Source organism: Phyllopteryx taeniolatus, chromosome 9 (genome assembly GCF_024500385.1).
Source record: "Phyllopteryx taeniolatus isolate TA_2022b chromosome 9, UOR_Ptae_1.2, whole genome shotgun sequence".
NCBI classification, from domain to species: domain Eukaryota; kingdom Metazoa; phylum Chordata; class Actinopteri; order Syngnathiformes; family Syngnathidae; genus Phyllopteryx; species Phyllopteryx taeniolatus.
Genome location: NC_084510.1, coordinates 30,723,825 through 30,737,016, shown reverse-complemented (window position 1 = coordinate 30,737,016; position 13,192 = coordinate 30,723,825). Strand labels below are relative to the sequence as shown.

The 13,192-nt window shown below is 46.0% G+C and overlaps 1 protein-coding gene across 8 annotated transcripts in view; it reads right to left on the bottom strand.

The window, feature by feature from the left end:
* LOC133484184 (plasma membrane calcium-transporting ATPase 1-like) overlaps nt 1–12,178 on the bottom strand; it is a 73,267-nt gene extending 61,089 nt beyond the window's left edge. For 4 of the 8 annotated variants that reach the window (XR_009790306.1, XM_061786401.1, XM_061786403.1 and 1 more), the window contains exon 1: nt 11,951–12,178. The gene's annotated coding sequence lies outside the window, so the exon portion shown is untranslated. Of the gene's footprint in view, nt 1–11,933 lie in introns of all 8 variants that reach the window. The other 4 variants (XM_061786405.1, XM_061786402.1, XM_061786400.1 and 1 more) reach the window with 3 other exon arrangements.
* Between the last annotated feature and the right edge of the window lie 1,014 nt (nt 12,179–13,192).

Below are 13,192 nucleotides of genomic sequence, written 5' to 3'. Positions count from 1 at the left end.
GAATGAGGAGCGTGCTAGCTTCATTGAAGACTCTAAATTGCCCGTAGGTGTGAATGGTTGTTTGTTTCTATGTGCCCTGCGATTGGCTGGCGGCCGGTTCAGGGCGTACGCCGCCTACCTCGCATGTTTTTGGGAGGTGGGAGGAAAGCGGAGTGCCCGGAGAAAAGCCACGCAGGCGCGGGGAGAACATGCAAACTCCGCACGGGCGGGGGCCGGGGATTGAATCCCGGTCCCCGGAACTGTGAGGCAGATGTGTGCGTAAATTGTAAACGAATGACCTCCTCTGAGGGAACTTGTAAGCAAAGGTGACAAAACTGAGTTGGACAGCACCGCTTTGCTCCATTGTCCTTCCTTCCTTCATCCTTCCTTGCTCCCTCCATTGTTTCCTTCCTTGCTTCCTCAATGAAGCTAATTTCAAAAGTGGATGCCTGCTTTTGGCCCACCCTGTTCCTTCCTTTGATTCGTTGCCCTTCCTCCCTTCTTCCCTTCATCTTTCCTCCTTTCTAAGTTACTTTTCAAAGTCCTGCGCTACTTTTGCCGCACCCTGTATATAAAGTATAAGCTCGACGACAAAAGAACAAGAAGAGCAACACGGACGACGGCGAACAGTAGTCATCGGCCGTTAATGCTCACAATACGCAAGCGGCTATAAATAGCGCATGATCAGTAAGTGGTGCGAACGGCCGGACGGGGCGCTCGACAGCAGCTATTGCGCTCGCTCGCCAAACAAAGTGCACGTGTGTGTGTGTGTGTGTATTACAGTAGCGCACGCGTGATCGCGTGTGCGCATGCTGGTGTCGTGTTAGGCCAACTTTGGAAGAATCTACTCAATACTGGCCACAAAAGTGTGAAAAAAGAAACATTGGCTATTTCGATTTTTTGGGTACTTTTTGTTTTTCCTGGGAAAAACAAATTTCTATCACTTTATTCTCATAAAATTCAGATTTTCTTTCCGCATAAAATGAATGACTTTAATGTTCATAACAGTCCAACTTTTAATGTAAGTAAACAACATTTTTTCCTGGAAATATGTAACTTGAGAAACTACAACTTTTTCTTCTTCTTCAAAGAAAAATGCATTTATTCTCATAACATTTGTTTTTGAAAAACTATGACTTCATTTGTATTTTTTTTTCTTGTAAAAGTGAAACTTTGTTTTTTGAAAAAAAAATACAACTTATTTTAGTAATATTCCATCTTTTATTGTACAAGAAGTATGACTATTTTTGTCAGAAAAATGTGACGAGAAAATATTGAGAAAAAAAAAATGGAGAAAAAAATGTTTTCTTGTAAGATTTCAAGAAACCATGAAGTATGAAGAAATTTATATATTTAATATTGCGACTTCTAATGTAGGCTAACTTTTTAAATACATATATATATATATATTTAACTTTTTTTCCTGTAAAAAAACATGTATTTATTCTTCTTCTAATCTAATATTTGTTTTTTGGGAAAAACTAACACTTAATTCTAATGATATTTAGCTTTTTCCCCCTCTGAGAAAATCTAATTTATTCCTGCAATATCACTGCTTTTAAAAAAAAGTACAACTTAATTTACTAATACTCCAGCTTGTTGCAGAAAAGTGTTCACACAAATATATATATATATATATTTTTAAAGACAACACAGAGGCTGAAATCTAATGTGACAAAAAATTAAAAAAAATAAAATCGAACAGTTTTAGCAGTGCAGCCAAGAGAAACAACCAAATAAACAGGATAGTCTGTATATAATAAATGAATACAATTTCATAGAACAAATATTAAAATGTACGTCAGTGCAGAGCCACTGATTAAAGATCAGAAAAACTTACGTTTAGGAAATCCTAATTAGGAAATTAGCCTTTATCTTTTTCTTTTTTTTTTTTTTAGGAACAGCTGGACTCAAACACACACACACGCACGCACACACACCTGTGTGGCGCGTGAGGACAAGGAAGTGAAATGCTGAGCATTGCCAACGCAACATGAGGAAACCATCAAGCCTCCACTTCCTGTTGGCCGCGTCTCCGCCCACCATCTGCTCACTTCCTCCTCCGAAGCCAAACCGCGCTCACCTCTCGGGCGCTCCGCTTCCGTACGAACATGCTGTACATATTTCCATCAGTCAGGTCAGATGACATCCTCGCGTGCGTACGGGACGCAAGCGTCCCGAAACCGAGCGTTCACATCAATCTGGATTCGGACCAATCACTGAATCCAGGATCAAAAGAAGAAAGTGTTTTTTCCTCAATGGAAATGCTGTGATCGTGCTACTAAGTCGCTCGATGAAAAAAAACGCCAAAACTTTTGGTTTTTTGATTGAAAAGGCAAGAAAGTCACACTATGAAAAATAAATTTTTTTTTTTTTTTTTACTAAAAAAGGACTACAAAGTCAGGCGACAAAATACAGCCAAACTGTGATTTTACTGAAAAGGCTTCAATGTCAAGATAAGAAGTCCCATCACAAAGTTACTAAATGTCAAATTACAAGATCACGTGAAGAAGGCACACTTTGAAAAATTTGTGAAATCGTTTGTTAACTACGAAGGCACAGCAAAAAAAAAAAAAAAAAAAAAAAAAAAAGGGGGAAATCACTATTTTATTTCATTTTTATTTAGAGGCTGCAAAGTCAGGCCACCAAATTATGTTGTGAAAAAAATGATTTTTTTTTTTTTTTTACCTGAAAAGTCTACGAAGTCTCACAATAATAATATCATGATACCTTTTTTTTTTTTTTTTTTTTTTTTGAATGAATGAAAAAGCTACAGAATCGGGTTATGAAGTCACGTTATGAAAAAAAACGGCCAAAAAATGTTTTTTCACTGAAAAGGCTACAAAATTTCGCAACGAAAAAATGTGGAAAACGTTTTTTTTTTTTTTTTAAATAAAAAGGCTACGAAGTCGTGTGACCCAAAAAACCGGCGAAACCATTTTTGGACTCAAACGGCAACGAAGTCAGGCCACGTAGCCACGCAACGGAAAAAACAAACAAACAAACAAAAAAAAACAGTACAACTGTTGAACCGAAAAAGCAACAAAGTCTTTCAACGAAGTCCCGCTAGAAAGAAACGTCATTCGTAACGTCTTTAGTTCAGTCGTGCTTCGAAGTCACCCTGCTTCATCCCAAATAGTGTTGCGTACATTTATTTCGTGCTGCGTAACGCCTCTTCATGACATCATCGGGACGCCGCACTGACACGCGTCAGACTAATAGCGAGATGACACTCAACTGCAGTATCGTGCTTTTTAAATCAGATGGACCGTGACATCGTTAAATGCTAAACGCATTAGCGTAGCTCGTTTCCACCTTCATGTGCACGTTACACTGCTTCGTGCGCGCGCACACACACGCACACACCAGGCGCTAGCCAGCTCATCAGTGCTGGCTCGAGGACGTTCAAGGCTGAAGTCGACGTTCAGGAGTAAGTATGCGTTGGTGCTTGGACTTAGCGTTTCTCGTTTCGATTTTTCTGCATCGCGTTGTGAGCGTCGCGTACAGCGCCACACGTTCGTCATACACACAAATGCAAAATGAGAACACTCACAAGGAGCGACTCCAACTCCGGCTGCTGACGTCAGTCACTAGGCCACGCCCCTAAAAGCCACACATCCAACACACAAAAACTCATTATGTCGTAATTGCACTTCATAAAGCAAGTTTTTTTAAATTTGTTTTTACGTTCTTGTTTACTCAGTGATGTGGCGAAGGAGGGTTGATGCCAACCAATAGTCGACTCACTGTTCGTGCCCAAAGATGGCGCCAAAGCACTTGATTTCTATTAGACAAGGCTACGGCACAAATAAATGAAGCTCGTCTCAGTCCAACAGTGGCGTGGGCACCGAGAGGCCACCTGGTGGTGCCAAAGCCATGTTTTCTTTTGTTTTGTTTTTATTAGTGCTTTGGAGCTGAAAGCTCTCCTTGACAACCCAGACTAAAATCCTCCTCAACATACAAAGAGCTCAAGCAGTCCAAATGTATCACTCCAGCAATACTTCATTGGCACCAATTTTTCAAAGCTGCTATACAAGTAATGACAAACAGAGGGCGGTAGATGGCAGCGTTGCATCACTTTGGATTTTGAGGTCAGCATAGCTTTTGAGGAGAAAAAGTTGAGGCGGTGATTCTCGACTTGTCACGTGGATTACGAAGGAGAGAAATGCCAGCGCATCGGAAGTTGGGCAAATTGGGGCAGAGTATGCACATGTGTGCTATAAACAGAGTATGCGACAAAAGATGACAGTTCGTGGCAAACGGCATCCCCAAAAAGCCACTGACGTTCAACTTGAGCCATGCGGTGAGTCCATTTTTTCATTTCTTTTTGTAAGTTTTCTATCTGTAAAATTATTTTGCCGTCAAAAGCCCTGTCTCGGTCTGCTTGTCGCTTCATAGTTTGAGGCGTCACAAAAGCAAACAATCTGAGCATCAAATAGCTTCGCTGCTCTGCTCGTCTGCTCTTTGCTCAGAAACCGATGTTTTTGATCAAACCAACTTACGTTCTGCTGCTAAATTACTAAAGAACGGAACAGGCGAGAAACAAACTTTCTTCTTCTGGTGAAAGAAGAGCGTCTATTCTTTCTTTTGCTAGCGTCGGTGCTTATACGTTCACGGAACGCAATCTTCTGTGGGTCTGAAAAGACAAGCGCAAATGCTGCCGTTCAACGCGGTGCCACGTCTACGTCACATGACGCGCATCCAAATGTCAAATGTCCATTTTGTGCCTTTCCCCCCCCCCCTCGTCCTCCGCAACCGAGCGTCGGTGGCGGCGGGATTGACGAGCGTAAGCGGGAGCGCCCCTCGTCGCTCGGCGTCTCCCCCGGACGGCGGCTTACATAACGGCGGCGTGGGTGCAGCTACTGACAGGTGTTTAGCGGGCGGGCGGCCTCGTGGGACTTCGCCCGACTGGCGGGGAAGAGGGCGGGAAAAGCCAATCGCGGCCTCCGGCTCACCGTTTTAATGAGATTTTCATCAAATCCAAATTGCCTCGGCGCGTGACAATAACAAGCTTTTTAAATAAGTGAAACTCAATTTGCGCTTCCACATTCAGGATGGAATTACGCAGATATAATTGATGTCCGTTTCCTCAAGTTCTGATTGAACGCGATTTGCACGTTCTGCGGGGTTCCATTAAAAAGTGCATATTTCCACTTCAAATTCAACACACCGTACCTCATAATGGAGGTGAACAAGTGAAAACCTATTTTTGCTATTTTTTGCTCAATTATCAAGACTAAAAAACTCAAATATTACTTGCGCATGCGTGCCAACTTCTTTATTATTTACATGAGAGCCACTGTCCAAAATGGATCCAATTCATTTATTCTCAGACTGCAACTAACGATTATATTAATAATCAATTAATCTGGCGATTACCTTTTTGATTCATAAGAAAAACATTTTTTTTGTTTCCAGCCCTTTACTGAAAAACAGAACAGGATTTCAAATTGACAGCACAGAAAATGCACAAACTTAAATTATGACGACACAGTTCTTGGTTTGGTCTGTAAACCGTCAGAAATCCAAAATGTGGATTGATTTGACCGATTGATTTTTCCACCAAATGACTGAAAGATCGGGAGTGTTGTGTCTTTTGTGTTTTTCAAGCTACTGTAGAAGTTTGAAACGCAAAGCATTGTGGGGTTTCTGAGCAGGAAGTGCAGCAATCCCTCGTTCATGGCGGCGGTTACGTTCCAGATCATCCCTGCAATAGCAAAGTGGCGACCGAGTAATTATTGTAGTATTTATATCGGGAAGCTTGATGCATATACCGAATGACCAACAAGCAGTAGATGCACGCGAGGTGCAGCGGCCGTGTGTGTAAAGTGACGCCGTCAGGTGTGCCAAGAATGTGCTTGTGTTGACTGTATTTTGTTATCGTTTGTTTATTAAAGCGATTGAAAGAGCGCCAGCGGCTGTTTCCATCCTCCCTCTATCCAAACAACCTGTTACGGATTACAATCCGTTCGGACTAGCGCTGGTAGGCTACATACAATTAGCTAACGATGTTTGCTTTGCCAAAGACGTACAGTTTATTAAATGTACTGTGCGGTACAAGAACAAAAAGGCGATGCACTGAACCCGCAAAGAGCCAACCGCAAGAGAGTGCAGGACGACTGCACTCATTCAAATTTGGCAGGCTTGTTAACAACACCTCACTGTGTGACTTTAACAAAAAGCCTAATCTTACTTTGCTTTGTCCAAACGTGGCTCACCTTGTAAGTGTTTGAGAGAAACCGATGAAAGGACTGATTTTGTTGTTGTTGTTGTTGCCGTGGTTTTAAATAAGCTGGAGGGTTCCCCGCTTCAAGCGATGTTCAGATTGAGCATAAATAACACAAGCGGCTTTTGCGAGTGTTCCCGTTGGACCGAGGCGACCTCCCCCCCGCCATCAAATAGTCATGAAGGCCAACGGCTCTATTATCGGCAAACGAACGGAGGCTCTGCTGCTGCATTCATGTCTTAAATATAAGAGAGAGGGCTTCCCACTGCTGCACTGCGCCCATTCATAATTGATGGCGACTTACGTAAGCACGCGCGTGCGTGCGCGCTCTTGCTTGCGGGGGCTTCCCGAATTCCCCCGCCACCATGCAAGTGGAACAGGTGGGCAAAAACCACCGGTTTTTTTTTTTTTTTTTGTACAGGGAAGGAATCCAAATTCAGTTTTTTGGGGAAGGTCACGTCCATCAAATTAAAAGGTCGTTCATTCACCACATGCGATGGCTCGGAGTAGGTGATAGATTGCAAATAGTAGATTCGAATATTTGGAATTTTTAGGAAGATTTTACATCAATAACGTACATAAGGTTTTTGTTGGCTCCGCTTATTCCGATCCCCGTTATGCGAATCACATGACCGTGACAAAGTGGAGGGGGAAAAAAAAAAAAGGAGTTGAGAAATGTTTGCACATTTATTAAAAATAAAACAATTCTAACATTACGTGTACATATTGAACACCCTCCACTTGCGCCACATTTTGCTATGTTGCAGCCCTATTCTAAAATTGATTTAATAGATATTTACAGTATACACAATGCCTCATAATGGAAAGGTTTTTTTATTTTTCCAAGTTAGTAAAAATAAAAAATAAAGCATCATATATGCATTTTTTTTTATGTTACAGCTCTATTCCGACATTAATTCATTTAAAATGTTCACTTAAAATCAGACACAACCCTCCATAATTAAGTGGAAAAAAGTTGGACATAAGCGTTTGATAAAAAAAAAATGAATCAATACAAACTACAACAATCTGCTAATGCTAGCACGCTAATGTGTAGAACGCCCTCATTTGCTCTTTACACCTTGAAATCCATTTGTAGGCCATAATAACATCATTTAATGGCGCACGTGTCGCGGAGGCGTTAACGCGCAACAATGCGAAGTAGCGATTGTTAATCCTCACGCAGGCGTGCGTCTGGAGTTTGCCATTTGGTTTGCCCGCGTGGCTGCCAGGGAACCCATCAGCGACTCATCCAATATGCATGCAGCGACAGTTCCGTGCGTAACTCTTGTTTAATGTCGACACGGGCCCCGGCAGAGTTTGTATTTACGCCCGGGACGTCTGCTGATAGATTTGCCGGGAGAGACGAGGTGAAGCGCTATTACTGTGAAGGACGCTAGGCGGGCCGCCACCCAATTGAGACATAAATCAAAGTGATGGGTGTTGCGAAACACGGGAACACACAATCAAGGGTGATCCGGCTAAAATGTCAATATGAAGTGCCCCCCCCCAAAAAAAAATATTAATTACGCACTCTTTAACTGCCAATTACATTGGACCCCTTTGACGGTATGTTGCAGCCTAACCTAAAATACGTGAAAATCTGTGATATAGCGAGATGGGGAAATTTTGTTTTTTTTTAAATGTAAAAAGCCAATCCACTCGCTTAATCCTGACATATACTGTGAAACTTCACAGATGGGCTAACGGAAATTAGCATAGATGTTTCGGTAATTATAAACCGTCAAGCAACCGGTGGCTACCTTAACACGCACTGAGCAGCAACACATACAAACAAAGCATTGAACGATATCATACTTTGTTGAGTTTTGTTTACGGGTGCAAAGAATCCAAAATAAGAGCAAACGTAGGACGACCTTGAACATCGGCCAGCCAAACAAGAAAAGAACAATCGGTGAAAATGCTCCTCCCATCTACCCATCCAAAAACAAAATCAATACGACAATCGGAAGTGAGATAGGACTCCCGTAATTGAGCGCCCGTGGCATTTTTAAAGCAAGCTCATTGACTACGTTTAAAAAAATAAGTATAAGTTACAGTTGAACGCCTTCAGTGTAGTACCACATTGTGCCACTACTCGCAGGGCAGCACTGAGCTCGACTGCAACGTAATTAACAGCAAGAAGAAGAAGCTGAGACGGTCCGCAACTAAACTCCATTAATATCGGTGCTTGTATGTCTTGCTGCTCTGGGTGTCTTCACCTAGCCTAACATCGATCATCATTTTTGTTTGCCCGTCTATGGCGTTCCACATTGCAGCGAAGCAGATCCGTGAATAATTGCGGCTCCTTGTAACTGCCATGAAAAAAAATAATAATCAAAAATAATAATGATAGAAAAATAAAACGCAAATAACAGGCAGTGATCTATCTGCCCCTAAAAATAGATACATTTGCGAATGCCAAACCACGAATGTGCCGGGGTCCACTTATAAAACTCGAGTTGCAACAGTGAATCGATTAATCGATGATCAAATTAATCGACACCCATTTTGATAAATCGATTAATCGTTGAACTTAAAATTGTCCAAATCATCCGATTTTCAGCCTCTCAACAGTAAATATTCTCCGATTTCCGTTGTCCTCCATGAAAGCAGACTGATTATCTTAAGACGTCAGCAAACATCAGCTTTATCGACACTTTTGCCGATTTTCTGACATGCTTTGGACCAAACCGTAACTGAATCAAGTTACTCGGTTGGTAGTTACTACCTCATGAATAATCAATTTTTTTGCATTTTCTCCAGTGTTAATTCGAATTTTTGAGTAAAAGGATGACAATTGAAAACAAATGCCTTTGATTCATCAATTCATCAAACAATTAATCGATTATCGACGAAACTATGTCTTGGTTGACTATTTCAATACTTGAAGCTCAGTTTAAAGAGATAACGTTTCATCGTCTTTTGTTGTGTGCGTCAACTTCAACAGATTCGCTTCCTTAAAGCGATCTTACAGGCAGGCACTCGGGAATACGTTGAAAAAGTGCGTTTTAATATCGGTTTAAAGCGCGAGAGAAGTACAACAGCAAAAACGTATACGCTCTCTCTCGGATTTTCCACAATCGCAGGTCCGTCCGGAACGTATCGTATCGCCCACTCTAAACGGGCTTCACTGTAATTGGCAGTGAAAGAGCAAGTCCTTTTTATTCGGGAGACCGTGTGTTGCCTTTTTAGCCGACTCAAACTTGATTGATCGTGTGTTTGGTGTTTGGCCGGTATACGAGTAACGGCCAGTCAAAGGCCGAGAACGATCTCTGCACTCTGTCCAATAAATACCATTAACCCGCAGCGGTTTGGCCATCCGCGCCGAGCAGACCGATCCATTTAAAAATCAAAAACGGGAATAAAAGGATTTGCCGCAGGACACGGGGAGCCGCCCGCGACGCTCCCACTTTATCATTTTTCCGACGGCTCGCCGATGCGGACGTAAAGCAGCCGCCCGTAAACGTCCAGCTGCTCAATATCGGAACGGGAAGTCGCCAGGCTTCGAACCCGCCACGTGAGGTTTGACTGATCGGCCGGGCCCGTTCGTCCGTCCGATAAACACTCGCCGGGCGACTCCGTTAATTAGCGCTGGGCGCGACGGCTAGCGCGCTAATTAGATAAGAGGTGCGCGACGAGGCCCATCTGACACCGGCTCCTAATTCGACAGTCGCGGCGGGTGTTGCCGATAGGTTGCTGTGACATATGCCGACTGGTGCCGACAAAGCAATATTTAGCCCATTCGAGTCGGATTTCTGCGTTTCAATTGACGGCTGACGCGGTTGTTTACATGCCAGGCCACTAGTTGGCACTAGAAACAACAAAGACGACTCAGACATAGTAAGGGGACATAAGGATCATTTTCTAGCACAAACTTGTCTGCTGTTTGACACGCTTGGTCGGGAAAGCGCGAAATCGGGACAAAAACAGGCTCATTGCCTTTGCTGTACGAGTGCACCGGTCCTTGGAAACAAGGTTCCAAAACTATGCGCTGCACTGTCAATTTGTATTGGAGTGTTCCTTGTACGTTTGACTGGCCCACCGTTCCGACGTTTGGAAACATCAGGCGGTCTCGACGGAGCTGGCGCACAAAACAAAACATCCGAAAAAAGTCCAAAGAAAGCCTGTGTATATTCTTATTGTTTCTTTTCTTAAGGCCCAGAATTACACTTCTGATCTCCCACGATGGCGCACCGGCGGTTTTGGGAAATAGCGATGTTTAGCTTGTCGACCGTACCGGCGGTTTAGGAAGGTCTCATAGTTACCGCAGTTTGTCGGCACACCCCTGCCCCCGGACGCCCTTGGGAAAACGCCTGCGGATGACGTTATTTCTTCATTTTAGCTCGGCCCGACATTACACTTCCGACTCACGTGCGGTTTGAGCAGAACATCTGCTAGTTGGTGCACCGATACGCGCGCGCACCCGTGGGGGGAAAACAGGCAATAGAAAGCCCGAGAATACTGTTGCTGTTATTTGTTTGTTTCATGGAGGCTCTCATCTCCCACGCTGGCCCGGCGCACCCCCGTTTGGGAGCGAGACGGACGGCCGAGTGCCGTTTGGAGCTACGAGCGGCGGACGAAATATGGAATATGCGAACGTGTCACGAGCCGCTGCTAAGTAGATCAGTCGCTTCGCTCCCCCAAAATTGGGATAATCAGAGCGGCGCACCGACAATTATCCTCTCGCTCGATTCAATTTGCCGCAAATGGCTTTTTAAGATCTCGGCAAAGAGCGCGAAGCTCCCCATTCCGCCATCCTGAAAAAGAAAATGAAAAACACCAGTGGAGATGTTTAGCCGACGACTGGAGGAGAAGCCGGCGATGCCCTCGTTTGGAGGTCACGAGCTGGAGAAGATGCGGGATCCCCCCTCCTCCCATCGCAAGAAGTCAGGACACACCCAGATGGAGAAGAAGGGGAAGGGGAAGGGGAAGGGGGGAGAAAATGACGGCAAAGGAGCACAAACACAGCTCGCTCACACGGCTGACACCGCGGACACGCTTTGTGGCAAGCAAGTGGCCTTTCCCCAGGTTGGGCCAGGAAGTCAATGTGGGGAAACAGCTCCGACAGGAACAACGAGCCGATCCGTCAACTCACCGAATTGCCCTTCCGGCCTTCAAAAGCAACACATGACACCAAACTGATTGCGGACTTTGGGAGAAATCCGCACACGGCCGTTATTGCAACACGCTCCCCTGCGCCGAACCGCCATTGACAAGCGGGGGCGTTTAGGAAACACCCCCGTGTTCGGGGGGCTCCGGGGCGACTCGGCGAGTCCAGCGCTCGGCCTCGGCCGCGACCAATGAGCCCTCGACAATTCGGCCCATCTCAAACACACCGCCACGCGTCGTAATCCGCGGAAAACGAGCGTTTGGAACAAGTCGTCCGCGCTGCGGCGAGCACGCGGCGTTGGGCGGCAGCAACTGGTCGGCGGATCGGTCCGCGTCCAAAAGTTCTTTTCCGGTCCAACTCGGAGGAGACACTTCCAGCAAAATACAACCGAGGGACTCAAGTATGCGGCGACGCGTCAAAGTGCGGCCAAAAGTTGCAGCTAAAACGTCGAGCGAGCGACCGAGCGAGACTTGACGGCGACGGCGGCGGCGGCGGCGGCGGGCGAGGGGCGCCTCGTCCGCCGCCGCGGGACTCGAGCCTCCTCGCCTCCTCGCCTCCTCGGTCCCGAAACGACGAGCAAGACGCCGAAAATGAGCTTGAAAGTTTCCATTTCACCTCCGGGAGGCGCCTACCTCTGGCGGGCTCCGTCGGCGTGTGAGGCTCCCTCGCCGGGGCTCGTCCGGCTCCCACCGCGTTGGGGGAAAACGACTGAATTATGAGGGCGCAAAACACCAAAAAAAAAAAAAAAAAAAAAGCGGTCGAGAGGTTCCCCCGAGCAGCCGGCGAAAACACAGCCGTCGCACGCCACTGCAGCAGCGAACAGCTCGGATCCTTCCCGGTTGGGTCACAAATCAATCCGATAAAAGGGAAGACCAAGTCCCCCCTCCTCCGCCTCCGCCTCCGCCTCCGCCTCCTCCGCCGCCGGTGGTGGAACACACGCAGGGGAGGGAAGGAGCGAGAGCCGAGCCGAGCCGAGCCGAGCCGAGCCGAGCTCCAGCCAACGAGCGCGTGGGCCGCCGACACGTTCCGACGAGATCGCACAGCGGAGGGAGCACAGTCCCGCCTGAGGCAGCCGGAGGACCTTTTAAGGCGGATCGCCTCAATCGCGAACAGCCCGTTTGGAACTCACCATTGTTGTCAAGCCCATTTTGAAACGTATGCCTCGTACAACGTGTCTTCTTCCCCAAATTACTGCGAGGGGGTGGCACGCATCTCGAATCTCGCAAAGTTCAAAAGGGAGCGAAAAACAAATGACCTGAGCATCAAAATCCTTTTGTCATTTGGTCTCTGCGGTTCTGGCTTCGAATCCGCAGCGATAAAATCTCTGCGATTGCCCAATTGCCCCCGAAACGACTGCTTGCATCCAAGATGGCAAACTTCCCGGCCTTTCTTTCTTTTCTGTTTGTTTGGCATCCTGGCCTCCCACGCTACGCTAATGGCCGAGCTCGTCCATCGAGCTCGACGTGGCTCGCTTGCCCCCTTTTTCGGGGTTTGCATTCATCCCTCCACTTCATTATTTGAATAGCGTTTCCTATATTGATTAGGACCACGTTTACACGACCGTCCCCTTTCGGTCCGCCGCGGACGCTCGTGAGACGACGCGGGGCGCCAGGACGGGCAAACGTGACAGACCGTAATTGCGCAGATTTGTCAACCGTCCCAAACTTTGCCACGACAGCCACACGATGCCGAAAACTCGGAAACTCGGTGGGTCGTAGTAAACGCGAGTAAGCGTGAAAGTCCGAAATAGGGCCGATCGAAACTTGGAGGCGGAAAGCGTACGAATTCCCTGGATCTAGCCGGGGCTACAAACGTGCTCCTTATCTTTTATCTGTAAACAAAAAAAATCCTTGACGGCATGCGAGAAAAATGTA